Source organism: Elgaria multicarinata, chromosome 20 (assembly GCF_023053635.1).
Source record: "Elgaria multicarinata webbii isolate HBS135686 ecotype San Diego chromosome 20, rElgMul1.1.pri, whole genome shotgun sequence".
In the NCBI taxonomy this organism is placed as follows: domain Eukaryota; kingdom Metazoa; phylum Chordata; class Lepidosauria; order Squamata; family Anguidae; genus Elgaria; species Elgaria multicarinata.
In genome coordinates this window covers 697528-720000 of record NC_086190.1, presented here as the reverse complement: position 1 = coordinate 720000, position 22473 = coordinate 697528, and the positions used below count along the sequence as shown (strand labels likewise).

At 47.4% G+C, this 22473-nt stretch overlaps 1 non-coding gene and 7 pseudogenes across 1 annotated transcript; all 8 read right to left on the bottom strand.

Moving 5' to 3' along the window:
* Positions 1–1339: 1339 nt before the first annotated feature.
* On the bottom strand, positions 1340–1408 carry LOC134411686 (U6 spliceosomal RNA; annotated as a pseudogene).
* A 1253-nt stretch (positions 1409–2661) lies between these two features.
* On the bottom strand, positions 2662–2730 carry LOC134411720 (U6 spliceosomal RNA; annotated as a pseudogene).
* Positions 2731–4305: 1575 nt separating this feature from the next.
* Positions 4306–4374, bottom strand: LOC134411704 (U6 spliceosomal RNA; annotated as a pseudogene).
* A 1357-nt stretch (positions 4375–5731) lies between these two features.
* LOC134411824 (U6 spliceosomal RNA) lies at positions 5732–5827 on the bottom strand (annotated as a pseudogene).
* Positions 5828–7682: 1855 nt separating this feature from the next.
* LOC134411685 (U6 spliceosomal RNA) lies at positions 7683–7751 on the bottom strand (annotated as a pseudogene).
* Positions 7752–9004: 1253 nt separating this feature from the next.
* On the bottom strand, positions 9005–9073 carry LOC134411719 (U6 spliceosomal RNA; annotated as a pseudogene).
* Positions 9074–10648: 1575 nt separating this feature from the next.
* LOC134411703 (U6 spliceosomal RNA) lies at positions 10649–10717 on the bottom strand (annotated as a pseudogene).
* A 1357-nt stretch (positions 10718–12074) lies between these two features.
* LOC134411667 (U6 spliceosomal RNA) lies at positions 12075–12178 on the bottom strand. The gene has a single exon (XR_010026363.1). It is a non-coding gene; the product is annotated as a U6 spliceosomal RNA (small nuclear RNA).
* Positions 12179–22473: the final 10295 nt, after the last annotated feature.

Sequence of the window (22473 nt, the reverse complement as noted above, 5' to 3'; positions counted from 1 at the left end):
AGATGCACATGACAAGTTGTTACAAATATAGACAGCTGCTAAAGTTACCCCAAAAGCACGTTCAGATACCCGTTTTCGGCAAAAACGCGTATTGCGAAAAACGGGCCGTAAAAGCAGCTTCCCAATGAGGTAAGTGAACCAAACTCAACAGATGCACATAAATAGGTGGGGCAAATATAGAAAGATCCAAAAGTTAACCCGAAACCACGTTCAGATACCCGTTTTGGGTAAAAACGTGTATTGCGCAAATTGGGCGGTAAGGGCAACTTCCCAATGAAGTAAGTGAACCAAACTCGCCAGATGCACATGACAAGGTAGGACAAATATAGAAAGCTCCAAAAGTTGCCCCGAAACCACGTTCAGATACCCTTTCAGGGCAAAAACACGTATTGCGCAAATTGGGCCATAACGGCAACTTCCCAAAGAGGTAAGTGAACCAAACTCAACAAATACACATGACAAGGTGGGACAAATATAGAAAGCTCCATAAGTTGCCCCAAAACGACGTTCAGATACACATTCCGGCAAAAACTCGTATTGCGCAAAACGGGCCGTAATGGCAGCTTCCCAATGAGGTAAGTGAACCAAACTCACCAGATGCACATGACAAGTTGGGACAAATACAGAAAGCTCCAAAAGTTGCCCCCAAACCACGTTCAGATACCCTTTCCGGAAGAAAACGTGTATTGCAAAAATGGGCCGTAATGGCACCTTCCCAATGATGTAAGTGAACCAAACTCACCAGATGCACATGACAAGGTGGGACAAATATAGAAAGCTTTAAAAGCTGCCCCAAAACCACGTTCAGTTACCCATACCGGCAAAAATGCATATTGCGCAAATGGGCCGTAACGGGACCTTCCCAATAAGGGAAGTGAACCAAACTCACCATATGCACAGAACTAGGTGGGTCAAATATAGAAAGCTCCAAAAGTTGCCCCAAAACCACATTCAGATATACGTTCTGGGCAAAAACTCATATTGCGCAAATTGGGCCGTAACGGCAACTTCCCAATGAGGTAAGTGAACCAAACTCACCAGATGCACATGACAAGGTAGTACAAATATAGAAAGCTCCAAAAGTTGCCCCAAAACCACATTCAGATATACGTTCTGGGCAAAAACTCATATTGCGCAAATTGGGCCGTAACGGCAACTTCCCAATAATGGAAGTGAACCAAACTCACCAGATGCACATTACAAGGTGGGGCAAATATATAAAGCTCCATAAGTTTCCCCGAAACGACGTTCAGATACCAATTCCGGCAAAGACTCGTATTGCGCAAAACAGGCCATAACGGCAGCTTCCCAATGAGGTAAGTGAACAAAACTCACGAGATGCGCAGGGGCCATGCTAATCTTCTCTGTATCGTTCCAATTTTAATATATGTGCTGCCGAAGCGAGCAGAACCCTAAACCTAACCCTAACCCTAACCCTAACCCTAACCCTAACCCTAACCCTAACCCGAAACCTAACCCTAACCCTTACCCTAACCCTAACCCTAACCCGGAACCTAAACCTAACCCCGAACCTAACCCTAACCCAGAACCTAACCCAAACCCGGAAAGTAACCCGGAACCTAACCCGTGAACCCAACCCAGAACCAAACCCGGAACCTAACCCGGAACCAAACCCGGAACCTAACCAGGAACCTAACCCGGAATCTAACCCGGAACCAAACCCTAACCAGGAACCTAACCCGGAACCTAACCCGGAACCTAACTCAGAACCTAACCCGGAACCTAACCTGGAACATAACCATAACCCGGAACCTAACCCTAAACCGGAACTTAACCCTAACTGTAACCCGGTACCTAACCCTAACCCGGAACCTAACCCTAACCCTAACCCGGAACCTAAACATATCCCGGAAACTAACACTAACCCTAACCCTAACCCGGAACCTAACCCTAACCCGGAACCTAACCCTAACCCTAACCTTAACCCGGAACCTAACCCTCGCCCTAACCCTAACCCGGAACCTAAACCTAACCCGGAACATAACCGGGTTAGGGTTAGGCAAATATAGAAAGCTCCATAAGTTGCCCCGAAAAAACGTTCAGATACCCATTCCGGCAAAAACTCGTATTGCGCAAAATGGACCGTAACGGCAGCTTTCCAATGACGTAAGTGAACCAAACTCACCAGATAGACATGACAAGTTGGGAGAAATATAGAAAGCTCCATAAGTTGCACCAAAACAACGTTCTAACACCCGTTCCTGCGAAAGGGACAAATATAGAAAGCTCCAAAAGTTGCCCCCAAACCACGTTCAGAAACCCGTTCTGGTCAAAAATGCATATTGCGCAAAACGTACCATAGAAGCAGCTTCCAAATGATGAAAGTCCACCAAACTCACCAGATGCACATAACTAGGTGGGACAAATATAGAAAGCTCCATAAGTTGCACCGAAGCCACATTCAGAAACCCGTTCTTGCGGAAAACACGTATTGCAAAAATGGGCCGTAACGGCACCTTCCCAATGAGGTAAGTGAACCAAACTCACTAGATGTACAAGACATTGTGGGACAAATATAGAAAGCTCCAAAAGTTACTCCAAAACCACGTTCAGATACCCGTTCCGGTCAAAAACGTGTATTGCGCAGAACGGGCGGTAACGGCAGCTTCCCAATGCGGTAAGTGAACCAAATTCACCAGATGCGCAGGGGCCATGCTAATCTTCTCTGTATCGTTCCAATTTTTGTATATGTGTTGCTGAAGCGAGCACAATCCTAACCCTAACCCTAACCCTAACCCTAACCCTAACCCAAACCTGAACCCGAACCCGAACCCGAACCCTAACCCTAACCCTAACCCTAACCCTAACCCTAACCCTAACCCTAACCTTAACCCTAACCCTAACCCTAACCCTAACCCTAATTTTCTCTGTATCGTTCCAATTTTAATATATGTGCTGCCGGTGAGAACACAACCCTAACCCTAACCCTAACCCTAACCCTAACCCTAACCCTAACCGTAACCCTAACCCGAACCTGAACCCGAACCCGAACCCGAACCCTAACCCTAACCCTAACCCTAACACTAACACTAACACTAACCGTAACCCGAACCCGAACCCGAACGCTAACCCTAACCCTTACCCTAACCCTAACCCTAACCCTAACCCTATCCCCAACCCTAACCCCAACACTAACCCTAACCCTAACCCTAACCCCAACCCTAACACCAACCCTAACCCTAACCCTAACCCTAACCCTAACCCTAACCCTAACCTAACCCTAACCCGGAACCTAACCCGGAACCTAACACGGAACCTAACACGGAACCTAACCCTAACCCTAACCCTAACCCGAACCCGAACCCGAACCCGAACCCGAACCATAACCCTAACCCGGAAACTAACCCTAACACGGAACGTAACATGGAACCTAACACGGAATCTAACCCTAAACCTAACCCTAACCCGGAATGTAAGCCAGAACCTAACCTTAATCCTAACCCTAACCCGGAACCTAACCCTAACCCGGAACCAAACCCGGAACCAAACCCTAACCCGGAACCTAACCCGGAACGTATCCCGGAACCTAACCCGGAACCAAACCCGGAACCTAACCCGGAACCTAACCATAACGCTAACCCGGAACCTAACCCTAACCCGTTACCTAACCCTAATCCGGAACCTATCACTAACCCTAACCCGGAACCTAACCCTAACCCAGAACCTAACCCTAACCCGGAACCTAACCCTAACCCAAACCCGGAACCTAACCCTAACCCGGAACCTAACACTAACCCGGAACCTAACACTAACCCGGAACCTAACCCTAACCCTAACCCGGAACCAAACCCTAAACCGGAACGTAACCCTAACCCGGAACCTAACCCTAACCCGGAACCTAACCGGTTTAGGGCTAGGCAAATATAGAAAGCTCTATAAGTTGCTCCAAAAAGACGTTCAGATACCCATTCCGGCAAAAACTCGTATTGCGCAATACGGGCCGTAACGGCAGCTTCCCAATGAGGTAAGTGAACCAAACTCACCAGATAAACATGACAAGTTGGGACAAATATGGACAGCTCCATAAGTTACCCCGAAACGACGTTCAGATACCCATTCCGGCAAAAACTCGTATTGCGCAAAACGGGCCGTAACGGCAGCTTCCCAATAAGTTAAGTGAACCAAATTAACTAGATGCACAAGACAAGGTGGGACAAATATAGAAAGCTCAAAAAGTTACCCCAAAACCACGTTCAGATACCCGTTCCGGTCAAAAAGGTGTATTGCGCAAAACGGGCCGTAACGGCAGCTTCCCAATGCAGTAAGTGAACCAAACTCACCAGATGCGCAGGGGCCATGCTAATCTTCTCTGTATCGTTCCAATTTTTGTATATGTGTTGCCGAAGCGAGCACAACCCTAACCGTAACCCTAACCCTAACCCTAACCCTCACCCTAACCCTAACCCTAACCCTAACCCTAACCCTAACCCTAAGTCTAACCCTAACCCTAACCCAAACCCTAACCCTAACCCTAATTTTATCTGTATCGTTCCAATTTTAGTATATGTGCTGCCGATGCGAGCACAACCCTAACCCTAACCCTAACCCTAACCCTAACCCTAACCCTAACCCCAACCCGAACCCGAACCCTAACCCCAACCCTAACCCTAACCCTAACCCCAACTCTAACCCCAACCCTAACCCTAACCCTAACCCTAACCCTAACCCTAAACCTAACCCTAACCCGGAACCTAACCCTAACCCGGAACCTAACCCTAACCCAGAACCTAACATGGAACCTAACACAGAACCTAACCCTAACCCTAACCCTAACCCTAACCCTAACCCTAACCCTAACCCTAACCCTAACCCTAACCCTAACCCTAACCCTAACCCTAACCCTAACCCTAACCCTAACCCTAACCCTAACCCTAACCCAGAACCTAACCCTAACGCGGAACCTAACCCTAACCCTAACCCGGAACCTAACCCTAACCCAGAACCTAACCCTAACCCGGAACCTAAACCTAACCGGGAACCTAACCCTAACCCTAAGCCGGAACCTAACCCTAACCCGGAACCTAACCCTAACCCTAACCCAGAACCTAACCCTAACCGGGAACCAAACCTTAAACCGGAACCTAACCCTAAACCGGAACCTAAACCAAACCCGGAACCTAACCCTAACCCGGAACCTAACCCTAACCCTAACCCGGAACCTAACCCTAACCCGGAACCTAACCCCAAACCGGAACCTAACCCTAAGCCGGAACCTAACCCTAACCCGGAACCTAACCCAAACCCTAACCCTAACCCGGAACCTAACCCTAAACCGGAAACGAACCCTAAACCGGAACCTAACCCAAACCCGGAAGCAAACCCTAACCCGGAACTTAACCGGGTTAGGGTTATGGAAAAGATATTAAAAGCTCTATAAGTTGCACCGAAAAGACGTTCAGATACCTATTACGGCAAAAACTCGTATTGCGCAAAACGGGCCGTAACGGCAGCTTCCCAATGAGGTAAGTGAACCAAACTCAGCAGATACACATGACAAGTTGGGACAAATATGGACAGCTCCATAAGTTACCCCGAAACGATGTTCAGATACGCATTCCGGCAAAAACTCGTATTGCGCAAAAAGGGCCGTAATGGCAGCTTCCCAATGAGGTAAGTGAACCGAAATCACCAGATGCACATGACAAGTTGGGGCAAATAAAGAAAGCTCAAAAAATTACCCCGAAACCACGTTCAGAATCCCGTGTTCGGCAAAAACACGTATGGGCAAAATCCAAACTCACCAGATGCGCAGGGGCCATGCTAATCTTCTCTGTATCGTTCCAATTTAACCCGGAACATAACCCGGAACCTAAGCCGGAACCAAACCCGGAACCTAACCTTGAACCCAACCCTAACCCTAACCCTAACCCTAACCCTAACCCTAACCCTAATCCTAACCCTAACCCTAACCCTAACCCTAACCTTAACCCGGAACCTAACCCTACCCCGGAACATAACCCTAACCCGGAACCAAACCCGGGTTAGGGTTAGTTTCCGGGTTAGGGTTAGGGTTAGGTTCCCGGTTAGGGTTAGGTTCCGGGTTAGGGTTATGTTCCGGGGTAGGGTTAGGTTCCGGGTTAAGGTTAGGGTTAGGGTTAGGGTTAGGGTTAGGATTAGGGTTAGGGTTAGGGTTAGGGTTAGGGTTAGGGTTAGGGTTGGGTTCAAGGTTAGGTTCCGGGTTTGGTTCCGGCTTAGGTTCCGGGTTATGTTCCGGGTTAGGTTCCGGGTTAGGGTTAGGATTAAGGTTAGGTTCCGGGTTAGGTTCCGGGTTAGTGTTAGGGTTAGGGTTAGGTTCCGGGTTAGGGTTAGGGTTAGGGTTAGGGTTAGGGTTATGGTTAGGGTTAGGGTTGGGTTCCGGGTTAGGTTCCGGGTTTGGTTCCGGGTTAGGTTCCGGGTTATGCGAAAAACGGGTATTGCGAAAAACGGGCCGTAAAAGCAGCTTCCCAATGAGGTAAGTGAACCAAACTCAACAGATGCACATAAATAGGTGGGGCAAATATAGAAAGATCCAAAAGTTAACCCGAAACCACGTTCAGATACCCGTTTTGGGTAAAAACGTGTATTGCGCAAATTGGGCGGTAAGGGCAACTTCCCAATGAAGTAAGTGAACCAAACTCGCCAGATGCACATGACAAGGTAGGACAAATATAGAAAGCTCCAAAAGTTGCCCCGAAACCACGTTCAGATACCCTTTCAGGGCAAAAACACGTATTGCGCAAATTGGGCCATAACGGCAACTTCCCAAAGAGGTAAGTGAACCAAACTCAACAAATACACATGACAAGGTGGGACAAATATAGAAAGCTCCATAAGTTGCCCCAAAACGACGTTCAGATACACATTCCGGCAAAAACTCGTATTGCGCAAAACGGGCCGTAATGGCAGCTTCCCAATGAGGTAAGTGAACCAAACTCACCAGATGCACATGACAAGTTGGGACAAATACAGAAAGCTCCAAAAGTTGCCCCCAAACCACGTTCAGATACCCTTTCCGGAAGAAAACGTGTATTGCAAAAATGGGCCGTAATGGCACCTTCCCAATGATGTAAGTGAACCAAACTCACCAGATGCACATGACAAGGTGGGACAAATATAGAAAGCTTTAAAAGCTGCCCCAAAACCACGTTCAGTTACCCATACCGGCAAAAATGCATATTGCGCAAATGGGCCGTAACGGGACCTTCCCAATAAGGGAAGTGAACCAAACTCACCATATGCACAGAACTAGGTGGGTCAAATATAGAAAGCTCCAAAAGTTGCCCCAAAACCACATTCAGATATACGTTCTGGGCAAAAACTCATATTGCGCAAATTGGGCCGTAACGGCAACTTCCCAATGAGGTAAGTGAACCAAACTCACCAGATGCACATGACAAGGTAGTACAAATATAGAAAGCTCCAAAAGTTGCCCCAAAACCACATTCAGATATACGTTCTGGGCAAAAACTCATATTGCGCAAATTGGGCCGTAAGGGCAACTTCCCAATAATGGAAGTGAACCAAACTCACCAGATGCACATTACAAGGTGGGGCAAATATATAAAGCTCCATAAGTTTCCCCGAAACGACGTTCAGATACCAATTCCGGCAAAGACTCGTATTGCGCAAAACAGGCCATAACGGCAGCTTCCCAATGAGGTAAGTGAACAAAACTCACGAGATGCGCAGGGGCCATGCTAATCTTCTCTGTATCGTTCCAATTTTAATATATGTGCTGCCGAAGCGAGCAGAACCCTAAACCTAACCCTAACCCTAACCCTAACCCTAACCCTAACCCTAACCCTAACCCGAAACCTAACCCTAACCCTTACCCTAACCCTAACCCTAACCCGGAACCTAAACCTAACCCCGAACCTAACCCTAACCCAGAACCTAACCCAAACCCGGAAAGTAACCCGGAACCTAACCCGTGAACCCAACCCAGAACCAAACCCGGAACCTAACCCGGAACCAAACCCGGAACCTAACCAGGAACCTAACCCGGAATCTAACCCGGAACCAAACCCTAACCAGGAACCTAACCCGGAACCTAACCCGGAACCTAACTCAGAACCTAACCCGGAACCTAACCTGGAACATAACCATAACCCGGAACCTAACCCTAAACCGGAACTTAACCCTAACTGTAACCCGGTACCTAACCCTAACCCGGAACCTAACCCTAACCCTAACCCGGAACCTAAACATATCCCGGAAACTAACACTAACCCTAACCCTAACCCGGAACCTAACCCTAACCCGGAACCTAACCCTAACCCTAACCTTAACCCGGAACCTAACCCTCGCCCTAACCCTAACCCGGAACCTAAACCTAACCCGGAACATAACCGGGTTAGGGTTAGGCAAATATAGAAAGCTCCATAAGTTGCCCCGAAAAAACGTTCAGATACCCATTCCGGCAAAAACTCGTATTGCGCAAAATGGACCGTAACGGCAGCTTTCCAATGACGTAAGTGAACCAAACTCACCAGATAGACATGACAAGTTGGGAGAAATATAGAAAGCTCCATAAGTTGCACCAAAACAACGTTCTAACACCCGTTCCTGCGAAAGGGACAAATATAGAAAGCTCCAAAAGTTGCCCCCAAACCACGTTCAGAAACCCGTTCTGGTCAAAAATGCATATTGCGCAAAACGTACCATAGAAGCAGCTTCCAAATGATGAAAGTCCACCAAACTCACCAGATGCACATAACTAGGTGGGACAAATATAGAAAGCTCCATAAGTTGCACCGAAGCCACATTCAGAAACCCGTTCTTGCGGAAAACACGTATTGCAAAAATGGGCCGTAACGGCACCTTCCCAATGAGGTAAGTGAACCAAACTCACTAGATGTACAAGACATTGTGGGACAAATATAGAAAGCTCCAAAAGTTACTCCAAAACCACGTTCAGATACCCGTTCCGGTCAAAAACGTGTATTGCGCAGAACGGGCGGTAACGGCAGCTTCCCAATGCGGTAAGTGAACCAAATTCACCAGATGCGCAGGGGCCATGCTAATCTTCTCTGTATCGTTCCAATTTTTGTATATGTGTTGCTGAAGCGAGCACAATCCTAACCCTAACCCTAACCCTAACCCTAACCCTAACCCAAACCTGAACCCGAACCCGAACCCGAACCCTAACCCTAACCCTAACCCTAACCCTAACCCTAACCCTAACCCTAACCTTAACCCTAACCCTAACCCTAACCCTAACCCTAATTTTCTCTGTATCGTTCCAATTTTAATATATGTGCTGCCGGTGAGAACACAACCCTAACCCTAACCCTAACCCTAACCCTAACCCTAACCCTAACCGTAACCCTAACCCGAACCTGAACCCGAACCCGAACCCGAACCCTAACCCTAACCCTAACCCTAACACTAACACTAACACTAACCGTAACCCGAACCCGAACCCGAACGCTAACCCTAACCCTTACCCTAACCCTAACCCTAACCCTAACCCTATCCCCAACCCTAACCCCAACACTAACCCTAACCCTAACCCTAACCCCAACCCTAACACCAACCCTAACCCTAACCCTAACCCTAACCCTAACCCTAACCCTAACCTAACCCTAACCCGGAACCTAACCCGGAACCTAACACGGAACCTAACACGGAACCTAACCCTAACCCTAACCCTAACCCGAACCCGAACCCGAACCCGAACCCGAACCATAACCCTAACCCGGAAACTAACCCTAACACGGAACGTAACATGGAACCTAACACGGAATCTAACCCTAAACCTAACCCTAACCCGGAATGTAAGCCAGAACCTAACCTTAATCCTAACCCTAACCCGGAACCTAACCCTAACCCGGAACCAAACCCGGAACCAAACCCTAACCCGGAACCTAACCCGGAACGTATCCCGGAACCTAACCCGGAACCAAACCCGGAACCTAACCCGGAACCTAACCATAACGCTAACCCGGAACCTAACCCTAACCCGTTACCTAACCCTAATCCGGAACCTATCACTAACCCTAACCCGGAACCTAACCCTAACCCAGAACCTAACCCTAACCCGGAACCTAACCCTAACCCAAACCCGGAACCTAACCCTAACCCGGAACCTAACACTAACCCGGAACCTAACACTAACCCGGAACCTAACCCTAACCCTAACCCGGAACCAAACCCTAAACCGGAACGTAACCCTAACCCGGAACCTAACCCTAACCCGGAACCTAACCGGTTTAGGGCTAGGCAAATATAGAAAGCTCTATAAGTTGCTCCAAAAAGACGTTCAGATACCCATTCCGGCAAAAACTCGTATTGCGCAATACGGGCCGTAACGGCAGCTTCCCAATGAGGTAAGTGAACCAAACTCACCAGATAAACATGACAAGTTGGGACAAATATGGACAGCTCCATAAGTTACCCCGAAACGACGTTCAGATACCCATTCCGGCAAAAACTCGTATTGCGCAAAACGGGCCGTAACGGCAGCTTCCCAATAAGTTAAGTGAACCAAATTAACTAGATGCACAAGACAAGGTGGGACAAATATAGAAAGCTCAAAAAGTTACCCCAAAACCACGTTCAGATACCCGTTCCGGTCAAAAAGGTGTATTGCGCAAAACGGGCCGTAACGGCAGCTTCCCAATGCAGTAAGTGAACCAAACTCACCAGATGCGCAGGGGCCATGCTAATCTTCTCTGTATCGTTCCAATTTTTGTATATGTGTTGCCGAAGCGAGCACAACCCTAACCGTAACCCTAACCCTAACCCTAACCCTCACCCTAACCCTAACCCTAACCCTAACCCTAACCCTAACCCTAAGTCTAACCCTAACCCTAACCCAAACCCTAACCCTAACCCTAATTTTATCTGTATCGTTCCAATTTTAGTATATGTGCTGCCGATGCGAGCACAACCCTAACCCTAACCCTAACCCTAACCCTAACCCTAACCCTAACCCCAACCCGAACCCGAACCCTAACCCCAACCCTAACCCTAACCCTAACCCCAACTCTAACCCCAACCCTAACCCTAACCCTAACCCTAACCCTAACCCTAAACCTAACCCTAACCCGGAACCTAACCCTAACCCGGAACCTAACCCTAACCCAGAACCTAACATGGAACCTAACACAGAACCTAACCCTAACCCTAACCCTAACCCTAACCCTAACCCTAACCCTAACCCTAACCCTAACCCTAACCCTAACCCTAACCCTAACCCTAACCCTAACCCTAACCCTAACCCTAACCCTAACCCTAACCCAGAACCTAACCCTAACGCGGAACCTAACCCTAACCCTAACCCGGAACCTAACCCTAACCCAGAACCTAACCCTAACCCGGAACCTAAACCTAACCGGGAACCTAACCCTAACCCTAAGCCGGAACCTAACCCTAACCCGGAACCTAACCCTAACCCTAACCCAGAACCTAACCCTAACCGGGAACCAAACCTTAAACCGGAACCTAACCCTAAACCGGAACCTAAACCAAACCCGGAACCTAACCCTAACCCGGAACCTAACCCTAACCCTAACCCGGAACCTAACCCTAACCCGGAACCTAACCCCAAACCGGAACCTAACCCTAAGCCGGAACCTAACCCTAACCCGGAACCTAACCCAAACCCTAACCCTAACCCGGAACCTAACCCTAAACCGGAAACGAACCCTAAACCGGAACCTAACCCAAACCCGGAAGCAAACCCTAACCCGGAACTTAACCGGGTTAGGGTTATGGAAAAGATATTAAAAGCTCTATAAGTTGCACCGAAAAGACGTTCAGATACCTATTACGGCAAAAACTCGTATTGCGCAAAACGGGCCGTAACGGCAGCTTCCCAATGAGGTAAGTGAACCAAACTCAGCAGATACACATGACAAGTTGGGACAAATATGGACAGCTCCATAAGTTACCCCGAAACGATGTTCAGATACGCATTCCGGCAAAAACTCGTATTGCGCAAAAAGGGCCGTAATGGCAGCTTCCCAATGAGGTAAGTGAACCGAAATCACCAGATGCACATGACAAGTTGGGGCAAATAAAGAAAGCTCAAAAAATTACCCCGAAACCACGTTCAGAATCCCGTGTTCGGCAAAAACACGTATGGGCAAAATCCAAACTCACCAGATGCGCAGGGGCCATGCTAATCTTCTCTGTATCGTTCCAATTTTTGTATATGTGTTGCCGAAGCGAGCACAATCCTAACCCTAACCCTAACCCTAACCCTAACCCTAACCCTAACCCTAACCCTAACCCTAACCCTAACCCTAACCCTAACCCTAACCCTAACCCTAACCCTAATTTTCTCTGTATCGTTCCAATTTTAATATGTGTGCTGCCGATGCGAGCACAACCCTAACCCTAACCCTAACCCTAACCCTAACCCTAACCCTAACCCTAACCCTAACCCTAACCCTAACCCTAACCCTAAACCCAACCCTAACCCCAACCCTAACCCCAACCCTAACCCTAACCCTAACCCCAACCCTAACCCCAAACCTAACCCTAACCCTAACCCTAACCCTAACCCTAACCCTAACCCTAACCCTAACCCGGAACCTAACCCTAACCCAGAACCTAACCCTAACCAGGGACCTAACCCTAACCCTAACCCGGAACCTAACCCTAACCCGGAACCTAACCCTAACTCTAACCCGGAACCTAACTATAACCCGGAACCTAACCCTAAACCGGAAACTAACCCTAACCCGGAACCTAACCCTAACCCGGAACCTAACCTGGAACCTAACCCGGAACCAAATTCGGAACCTAACCAGGAACCTAACCCGGAACCAAACCCTAACCCTAACGCAGAACCTAACCTTAACCCGGAACCTAACCCTAACCTGGAACCTAACCCTAACCAGGAACCTAACCCAAACCCGGAACCTAACCCTAACCCGGAACCTAACCCTAAACCGGAACCAAACCCTAAACTGTAACCTAACCCTAACCCAGAAGCAAACCCTAACCCGGAACTTAACCGGGTTAGGGTTATGGAAAAAATATTAAAAGCTCTATAAGTTGCACCGAAAAGACGTTCAGATACCCATTCCGGCAAAAACTCGTATTGCGCAACATGGGCCGTTACGAAAGCTTCCCAATTAGGTAAGTGAACCAAACTCACCAGATGCACATGACATGGTTGGGCAAATATAGAAAGCTCCATAAGTTGCCCCGAAACGACGTTCAGATACCCATTCCGTAAAAACTCGTATTGCGCAACACGGGCCGTAACGAAAGCTTCCCAATTAGGTAAGTGAACCAAACTCACCAAATGCACATGACAAGTTGTTACAAATATAGACAGCTGCTAAAGTTACCCCAAAAGCACGTTCAGATACCCGTTTTCGGCAAAAACGCGTATTGCGAAAAACGGGCCGTAAAAGCAGCTTCCCAATGAGGTAAGTGAACCAAACTCACGAGATGCACATGACAAGTTGGGACAAATATAGAAAGCTCCAAAAGGTCCCCCAAAACCACGTTCTAATACCCGTTCTTGCAGAAAACGTGTATTGCGAAAATGGGCCGTAACGGCACCTTCCCAATGAGGTAAGTGAACCAAACTCACCAGATGGACATGACAAGGTGGGGCAAATATAGAAAGCTCCAAAAGTTCCCCCCCAAACCACGTTCAGATATCCTTTCCGACAGAAAACGCGTATTGCGAAAATGGGCCGTGACGGCACCTTTCCAATGAGGTAAGTGAACCAAACTCACCAGATACACATGACAAGGTGGGGCAAATATAGAAAGTTCCAAAAGTTGCCCCCAAACCACGTTCATATACCCTTTCCGACAGAAAACGCGTATTGCGAAAATGGGCCGTAACGGCACCTTCCCAATGAGGTAAGTGAACCAAACTCACCAGATGCACATGACAAGTTGTGACAAATATAGAAAGCTCCAAAAGTTGCCCCCAAACCACGTTCAGATACCCTTTCCGACAGAAAACGCGTATTGCGAAAATGGGCCGTAACGGCACCTTCCCAATGAGGTAAGTGAACCAAACTCAACAGATGCACATGACAAGGTGGGGCAAATATAGAAAGCTCCAAAAGGTCCCCCAAAACCACGATCTAATACCCGTTCTTGCAGAAACGCGTATTGCGAAAATGGGCCGTAACGGCACCTTCCCAATGAGGTAAGTGAACCAAACTCACTAGATGCACATGACAAGTGTGGACAAATATAGAAAGCTCCAAAAGTTCCCCCAAAACCACGTTCTAATACCCGTTCTTGCAGAAAACACGTATTGCGAAAATGGGCCGTAACGGGACCTTCCCAATGAGGTAAGTGAACCAAACTCACCAGATGCACATGACATGTTGTGACAAATATAGAAAGCTCCAAAAGTTGCCCCCAAACCACGTTCAGATACCCTTTCCGACAGAAAACGCGTATTGCGAAAATGGGCCGTAACGGCACCTTCCCAATGAGGTAAGTGAACCAAACTCAACAGATGCACATGACAAGGTGGGGCAAATATAGAAAGTTCCAAAAGTTGCCCCCAAACCTCTTTCAGATACCCTTTCCGACAGAAAACGTGCATTGCGAAAATGGGCCGTAACGGCACCTTCCCAATGAGGTAAGTGAACCAAACTCACCAGATGCACATGACAAGGTGGGGCAAATATAGAAAGCTCCAAAAGTTTCCCCAAAACCACGTTCTAATTCCTGTTCTTGCAGAAAACGCGTATTGCGAAAATGGGCCGTAACGGCACCTTCCCAATGAGGTAAGTGAACCTAACTCACTAGATGCACAAGACAAGCTGGTACAAATATAGAAAGCTCCAAAACTTGCCCCCAAACCACGTTCAGATACCATTTCCGGAAGAAAACGCGTATTGCGAAAATGGGCCGTAACGGCACCTTCCCAATGAGGTAAGTGAACCAAACTCAACAGATGCACATGACAAAACCCCCAAAACCCCTCTAATAACCCTTCTTGCAGAAAACGCGTACTGCGAAAATGGGCCGTAACGGCACCCTCCTAATGAGGTAAGTGAACCAAAATAACCAGATGCACATGACAAGTTTGGACAAATATGGAAAGCTCCAAAAGTTCCCCCAAAACCACGTTCTAATACCCGTTCTTGCAGAAAACGCGTATTGCGAAAATGGGCCGTAACGGCACCTTCCCAATGAGGTAAGTGAACCAAACTCACCAGATGCACATGACAAGTTGAGCCAAATATAGAGAGCTCCAAAAGTTCCCCCAAAACCACGTTCTAATACCTGTTCTTGCAGGAAACGCGTATTGCGAAAATGAGCCGTAACGGCACCTTCCCAATGAGGTAAGTGAACCAAACTCACCAGATGCACATGACAAGGTGGGGCAAATATAGAAAGCTCCAAAAGTTCCCCCCCAAACCACGTTCAGATATCCTTTCCGACAGAAAACGCGTATTGCGAAAATGGGCCGTGACGGCACCTTTCCAATGAGGTAAGTGAACCAAACTCACCCGATACACATGACAAGGTGGGGCAAATATAGAAAGTTCCAAAAGTTGCCCCCAAACCACGTTCATATACCCTTTCCGACAGAAAAAGCGTATTGCGAAAATGGGCCGTAACGGCACCTTCCCAATGAGGTAAGTGAACCAAACTCACCCGATGCACATGACAAGTTGTGACAAATATAGAAAGCTCCAAAAGTTGCCCCCAAACCACGTTCAGATACCCTTTCCGACAGAAAACGCGTATTGCGAAAATGGGCCGTAACGGCACCTTCCCAATGAGGTAAGTGAACCAAACTCACGAGATGCACATGACAAGTTGGGACAAATATAGAAAGCTCCAAAAGGTCCCCCAAAACCACGTTCTAATAACCGTTCTTGCAGAAAACGCGTATTGCGAAAATGGGCCGTAACGGCACCTTCCCAATGAGGTAAGTGAACCAAACTCACCAGATGCACAAGACAAGATGGGACAAATATAGAAAGCTCCAAAAGGTCCCCCAAAACCACGTTCTATTACCCGTTCTTGCAGAAAACGCGTATTGCGAAAATGGGCCATAACGGCACCTTCCCAATGAGGTAAGTGAACCAAACTCACTAGATGCACATGACAAGTGTGGACAAATATAGAAAGCTCCAAAAGTTCCCCCAAAACCACGTTCTAATACCCGTTCTTGCAGAAAACACGTATTGCGAAAATGGGCCGTAACGGCACCTTCCCAATGAGGTAAGTGAACCAAACTCACCAGATGCACATGACAAGGTGGGGCAAATATAGAAAGCTCCAAAAGTTCCCCCCCAAACCACGTTCATATACCCTTTCCGACAGAAAACGCGTATTGCGAAAATGGGCCGTAACGGCACCTTCCCAATGAGGTAAGTGAACCAAACTCACCAGATGCACATGACAAGTTGTGACAAATATAGAAAGCTCCAAAAGTTGCCCCCAAACCACGTTCAGATACCCTTTCCGACAGAAAACGCGTATTGCGAAAATGGGCCGTAACGGCACCTTCCCAATGAGGTAAGTGAACCAAACTCAACAGATGCACATGACAAGGTGGGGCAAATATAGAAAGCTCCAAAAGGTCCCCCAAAACCACGTTCTAATACCCGTTCTTGCAGAAACGCGTATTGCGAAAATGGGCCGTAACGGCACCTTCCCAATGAGGTAAGTGAACCAAACTCACTAGATGCACATGACAAGTGTGGACAAATATAGAAAGCTCCAAAAGTTCCCCCAAAACCACGTTCTAATACCCGTTCTTCAAGAAAACACGTATTGCGAAAATGGGCCGTAACGGCACCTTCCCAATGAGGTAAGTGAACCAAACTCACCAGATGCACATGACATGTTGTGACAAATATAGAAAGCTCCAAAAGTTGCCCCCAAACCACGTTCAGATACCCTTTCCGACAGAAAACGCGTATTGCGAAAATGGGCCGTAACGGCACCTTCCCAATGAGGTAAGTGAACCAAACTCAACAGATGCACATGACAAGGTGGGGCAAATATAGAAAGTTCCAAAAGTTGCCCCCAAACCTCTTTCAGATACCCTTTCCGACAGAAAACGTGCATTGCGAAAATGGGCCGTAACGGCACCTTCCCAATGAGGTAAGTGAACCAAACTCACCAGATGCACATGACAAGGTGGGGCAAATATAGAAAGCTCCAAAAGTTTCCCCAAAACCACGTTCTAATTCCTGTTCTTGCAGAAAACGCGTATTGCGAAAATGGGCCGTAACGGCACCTTCCCAATGAGGTAAGTGAACCTAACTCACTAGATGCACAAGACAAGCTGGTACAAATATAGAAAGCTCCAAAACTTGCCCCCAAACCACGTTCAGATACCATTTCCGGAAGAAAACGCGTATTGCGAAAATGGGCCGTAACGGCACCTTCCCAATGAGGTAAGTGAACCAAACTCAACAGATGCACATGACAAGGTGGGGCAAATATAGAAAGCTCCAAAAGTTCCCCCAAAACCGCGGTCTAATAACCCTTCTTGCAGAAAACGCGTACTGCGAAAATGGGCCGTAACGGCACCCTCCTAATGAGGTAAGTGAACCAAAATCACCAGATGCACATGACAAGTTTGGACAAATATAGAAAGCTCCAAAAGTTCCCCCAAAACCACGTTCTAATACCCGTTCTTGCAGAAAACGCGTATTGCGAAAATGGGCCGTAACGGCACCTTCCCAATGAGGTAAGTGAACCAAACTCACCAGATGCACATGACAAGTTGAGCCAAATATAGAGAGCTCCAAAAGTTCCCCCAAAACCACGTTCTAATACCTGTTCTTGCAGGAAACGCGTATTGCGAAAATGAGCCGTAACGGCACCTTCCCAATGAGGTAAGTGAACCAAACTCACCAGATGCACATGACAAGGTGGGGCAAATATAGAAAGCTCCAAAAGTTCCCCCCCAAACCACGTTCAGATATCCTTTCCGACAGAAAACGCGTATTGCGAAAATGGGCCGTGACGGCACCTTTCCAATGAGGTAAGTGAACCAAACTCACCCGATACACATGACAAGGTGGGGCAAATATAGAAAGCTCCAAAAGGTCCCCCAAAACCACGTTCTAATACCCGTTCTTGCAGAAAACGCGTATTGCGAAAATGGGCCGTAACGGCACCTTCCCAATGAGGTAAGTGAACCAAACTCACCAGATGCACAAGACAAGATGGGACAAATATAGAAAGCTCCAAAAGGTCCCCCAAAACCACGTTCTATTACCCGTTCTTGCAGAAAACGCGTATTGCGAAAATGGGCCGTAACGGCACCTTCCCAATGAGGTAAGTGAACCAAACTCACTAGATGCACATGACAAGTGTGGACAAATATAGAAAGCTCCAAAAGTTCCCCCAAAACCACGTTCTAATACCCGTTCTTGCAGAAAACACGTATTGCGAAAATGGGCCGTAACGGCACCTTCCCAATGAGGTAAGTGAACCAAACTCACCAGATGCACATGACAAGTTGTGACAAATATAGAAAGCTCCAAAAGTTGCCCCCAAACCACGTTCAGATACCCTTTCCGACAGAAAACGCGTATTACGAAAATGGGCCGTAACGGCACCTTCCCAATGAGATAAGTGAACCAAACTCACGAGATGCACATGACAAGTTGGGACAAATATAGAAAGCTCCAAAAGGTCCCCCAAAACCACGTTCTAATACCCGTTCTTGCAGAAAACGTGTATTGCGAAAATGGGCCGTAACGGCACCTTCCCAATGAGGTAAGTGAACCAAACTCACCAGATGCACATGACAAGGTGGGGCAAATATAGAAAGCTCCAAAAGTTCCCCCCCAAACCACGTTCAGATATCCTTTCCGACAGAAAACGCGTATTGCGAAAATGGGCCGTGACGGCACCTTTCCAATGAGGTAAGTGAACCAAACTCACCAGATACACATGACAAGGTGGGGCAAATATAGAAAGTTCCAAAAGTTGCCCCCAAACCACGTTCATATACCCTTTCCGACAGAAAACGCGTATTGCGAAAATGGGCCGTAACGGCACCTTCCCAATGAGGTAAGTGAACCAAACTCACCAGATGCACATGACAAGTTGTGACAAATATAGAAAGCTCCAAAAGTTGCCCCCAAACCACGTTCAGATACCCTTTCCGACAGAAAACGCGTATTGCGAAAATGGGCCGTAACGGCACCTTCCCAATGAGGTAAGTGAACCAAACTCAACAGATGCACATGACAAGGTGGGGCAAATATAGAAAGCTCCAAAAGTTCCCCCAAAACCATGTTCTAATACCAGTTCTTGCAGAAAACGCGTATTGCGAAAATGGGCCGTAACGGCACCTTCCCAATGAGGTAAGTGAACCTAACTCAGTAGATGCACAAGACAAGCTGGTACAAATATAGAAAGCTCCAAAACTTGCCCCCAAACAACGTTCAGAAACCCGTTCTGGGCAAAAATGCGTATTGCGCAAATGGGCCGTAACGGCACCTTCCCAATAAGGGAAGTTAACCAAACTCACCAGATGCACATAACTAGGTGGGGCAAATATAGAAAGTTCCAAAAGTTACCCCGAAACCACGTTCAGATACCGTGCTGGGCAAAAACGCGTATTGAGCAAATTGGGCCGTAACGGCAACTTCCCAATGAGTTAAGTGAACCACACTCACCAAATGCACATGACAAGGTAGGGCAAATATAGAAAGCTCCAAAAGTTGCCCCAAAACCACGTTCAGATACACGTTCTGGGCAAAAACGCGTATTGCGCAAATTGGGCCGTAACAGCAACTTCCCAATGAGGTAAGTGAACCAAACTCACCAGATGAACATGACAAGGTGGGGCAAATACAGAAAGCTCCAAAAGTTGCCCCGAAACGACGTTCAGATACCCATTCCGGGAAAAACTCTTATTGCGCAAAACTGGCCGTAACGGCAGCTTCCCAATGAGGTAAGTGAACCAAACTATCCAGATGCACATGACAAGTTGGGACAAATATAGAGAGCTCCAAAAGGTCCCCCAAAACCACGTTCTAATACCCGTTCTTGCAGAAAACGCGTATTACGAAAATGGGCCGTAACGGCACCTTCCCAATGAGGTAAGTGAACCAAACTCACTAGATGCACAAGACAAGATGGGTCAAATATAGAAAGCTCCAAAAGTTCCCCCAATACCTCGTTCTAATACCCGTTCTTGCAGAAAACGCGTATTGCGAAAATGGGCCGTAACGGCACCTTCCCAATGAGGTAAGTGAACCAAACTCACCCGATGCACATGACAAGGTGGGGCAAATATAGAAAGCTCCAAAAGTTCCCCCAAAACCACGTTCTAATACCCGTTCTTGCAGAAAACGCGTATTGCGAAAATGGGCCGTAACGGCACCTTCCCAATGAGGTAAGTGAACCTAACTCAGTAGATGCACAAGACAAGCTGGTACAAATATAGAAAGCTCCAAAACTTGCCCCCAAACCACGTTCAGATACCCTTTCCGGCAGAAAACGCGTATTGCGAAAATGGGCCGTAACAGCACCTTCCCAATGAGGTAAGTGAACCAAACTCAGTAGATGCACAAGACATGCTGGGATAAATATAGAAAGCTCCAAAACTTGCCCCTAAACCACGTTCAGATACCCTTTCCGGCAAAAAAAAGCGTATTGCGAAAATGGGCCGTAACAGCACCTTCCCAATGAGGTAAGTGAACCAAATTCAACAGATGCACATGACAAGGTGGGGCAAATATAGATAGTTCCAAAAGTTGCCCCCAAACCACGTTCAGATACCCTTTCCGACAGAAAACGTGCATTGCGAAAATGGGCCGTGACGGCACCTTCCCAATGAGGTAAGTGAACCTAACTCAGTAGATGCGCAAGACAAGCTGGGATAATTATAGAAAGCTCCAAAACTTGCCCCTAAACCACGTTCAGATACCCTTTCCGGCAGAAAACGCGTATTGCGAAAATGGGCCTTAACGGCACCTTCCCAATGAGGTAAGTGAACCAAACTCAACAGATGCACATGACAAGGTGGGGCAAATATTGAAAGCTCCAAAAGTTCCCCCAAAACCACGTTCTAATACCTGTTCTTGCAGAAAACGCATATTGCGAAAATGGGCCGTAACGGCACCTTCCCAATGAGGTAAGTGAACCTAACTCACTAGATGCACAAGACAAGCTGGTACAAATATAGAAAGCTCCAAAACTTGCCCCCAAACCACGTTCAGATACCCTTTCCGGCAGAAAACACGTATTGCGATAATGGGCCGTAACGGCACCTTCCCAATGAGGTAAGTTAACCAAACTCACCAGATGCACATAACTAGGTGGGGCAAATATAGAAAGTTCCAAAAGTTACCCCGAAACCACGTTCAGATACCGTGCTGGGCAAAAACGCGTATTGAGCAAATTGGGCCGTAACGGCAACTTCCCAATGAGTTAAGTGTACCAAACTCACCAAATGCACATGACAAGGTAGGGCAAATATAGAAAGCTCCAAAAGTTGCCCCAAAACCACGTTCAGATACACGTTCTGGGCAAAAACGCGTATTGCGCAAATTGGGCCGTAACAGCAACTTCCCAATGAGGTAAGTGAACCAAACTCACCAGATGAACATGACAAGGTGGGGCAAATACAGAAAGCTCCAAAAGTTGCCCCGAAACGACGTTCAGATACCCATTCCGGGAAAAACTCTTATTGCGCAAAACTGGCCGTAACGGCAGCTTCCCAATGAGGTAAGTGAACCAAACTATCCAGATGCACATGACAAGTTGGGACAAATATAGAAAGCTACAAAAGTTCCCCAAAAACCACGTTCTAATAACCGTTCTTGCGGAATACGCGTATTGCGCAAAACGGGCCGTAACGGCACCTTCCAAATGAGGTAAGTGAACCAAACTCACTAGATGCACAAGACAAGTTAGGACAAATTTAGAAATCTCCAAAAGTTGCCTGAAAACTACGTTCAATTACCCGTTCCTGGCAAAAACGCGTATTGCGCAAAATGGGCTGTAACGGCAGCTTCCCAATGTGGTAAGTGAACCAAACTCACCAGATGCACATGACAAATTAGGACAAATATAGAAATCTCCAAAAGTTGCCTGAAAACTACGTTCAATTACCCGTTCCTGGCAAAAACGCGTATTGCGCTAAATGGGCCGTAACGGCACCTTCCGAATAAGGGAAGTGTACCAAACGCACCATATGCACATGACAAGGTAGGACAAATATAGAAAGCTCCAAAAGTTGCCCCAAAACCACGTTCAGATACCCGTTCTGGGCAAAAACGCGTATTGCGCAAATTGGGCTGTAACGGCAGCTTCCCAATGAGGTAAGTGAACAAAACGATCCATATGCACATGACAAGTTGGGCCAAATATAGAAAGCTCCAAAAGTAACCCCAAAACCGCGTTCTAATACCCGTTCTTGCGGAAAACGCGTATTGCGAAAATAGGCCGTAACGGCACCTTCCCAATGAGGTAAGTGAACTAAACTCACTAGATGCACATGACAAGTTGGGACATATATAGAAAGCTCCAAAAGTTGCCCCCAAACCACGT